The sequence below is a fragment of the Mastomys coucha genome, unplaced genomic scaffold (assembly GCF_008632895.1).
Source record: "Mastomys coucha isolate ucsf_1 unplaced genomic scaffold, UCSF_Mcou_1 pScaffold7, whole genome shotgun sequence".
Classification (NCBI taxonomy): Eukaryota; Metazoa; Chordata; class Mammalia; order Rodentia; family Muridae; genus Mastomys; species Mastomys coucha.
In genome coordinates this window covers 62,883,225-62,884,372 of record NW_022196913.1, presented here as the reverse complement: position 1 = coordinate 62,884,372, position 1,148 = coordinate 62,883,225, and the positions used below count along the sequence as shown (strand labels likewise).

The 1,148-nt window shown below is 45.1% G+C and overlaps 1 protein-coding gene across 6 annotated transcripts in view; it reads right to left on the bottom strand.

The window, feature by feature from the left end:
• The window catches only part of Idnk (IDNK gluconokinase), a 7,388-nt gene that overhangs the window by 1,593 nt on the left and 4,647 nt on the right, over nt 1–1,148 (bottom strand). The gene's annotated exons all lie outside the window — the stretch shown is intronic.

Genomic DNA, 1,148 nt, shown 5'->3' with positions numbered 1-1,148 from the left:
GTGGAGCAAGGGGTGGGGGTGGAGCAAGGGGTGGGAGTGGAGCAAGGGGTGGGGGGCAAGCCATAGGCCCACAACCACAGAAACTTTTTCTTGGTTCTGGTGTCGATGGCTCATTTCATAAAACTATAAATTCCCTTAAGTCTCGAAAACAAACAAACAAACAAACAAACCCTACAGCTAAGCACTTGATCTGCAGCTGAGTTCTACCCCAGCCTTGAATTAATGTCTTTTTTTCTAAAAAAAGATTTGTTTATTTTATGTATATGAGTACACTGTCACTCTCTTCAGACACACCAGAAGAGGGCACCAGCTCTCATTACAGATGGTTGTGAGCCACCATGTGGTTGTTGGGAATTGAACTCAGGACCTTCGGAAGAGCAGTCAGTGCTCTTAAACACTGAGCCATCTCTCCAGCCCTTGAATTAATGTCTTAACGCACCATTTGAATTTGTCTCCCAAAATGACTAGTGAGCCAAGGTTTCCTACTGCATTCAAGCATGAAAGGAGATTAGAAAGATAGTTCTATTATCATAAACCTTTTAATTTTAACTTCCTGGATATATATTTTTTTCTTTTTTAAGTTTTGTTTTATGTGAGTGGTTTTTTTTTTGTTGTTGTTTTTGTTTTTCGAGACAGGGTTTCTCTGTGTAGCCCTGGCTGTCCTGGAACTCACTCTGTTGTAGGCTGGCCTCGAACTCAGAAATCCGCCTGCCTCTGCCTCTGAAGTGCTAGGACTAAAGGCGTGTGCTACCACCGCCCGGCTAATGTGAGTGTTTTGCCTGCGTGTTATCTAAGCACACTGAGTGCTTGTGGTGTTCAGTGAGGTCAGAAGAGGGCTGTGGAATGGCCTATGACTGGAGTTCCAGGCAGCTGTGAGTGCCATGTGAGTGCTGGGAACAGGACCCCAGACCTCTGCAAGAGCAGCCAGAGCTCTTAAGCACTGAGCTACCACCTCTCCAGCCCCAGGGTGTATTCTCTAAAGGCTGTGTAGTAGAAGGGAACTCAAGCTTGAAGTCCCAATGTCAACCAAGAAAGTTCTACCTCCTTTCCTGGGGTTCTGTATAAGTGTTGCCACCTCACAACCCCATACCCTGGCACCCTTACACTCCCACACCCTACTCCTTTTTTTTTTTTTTTTTTTTTTTTTT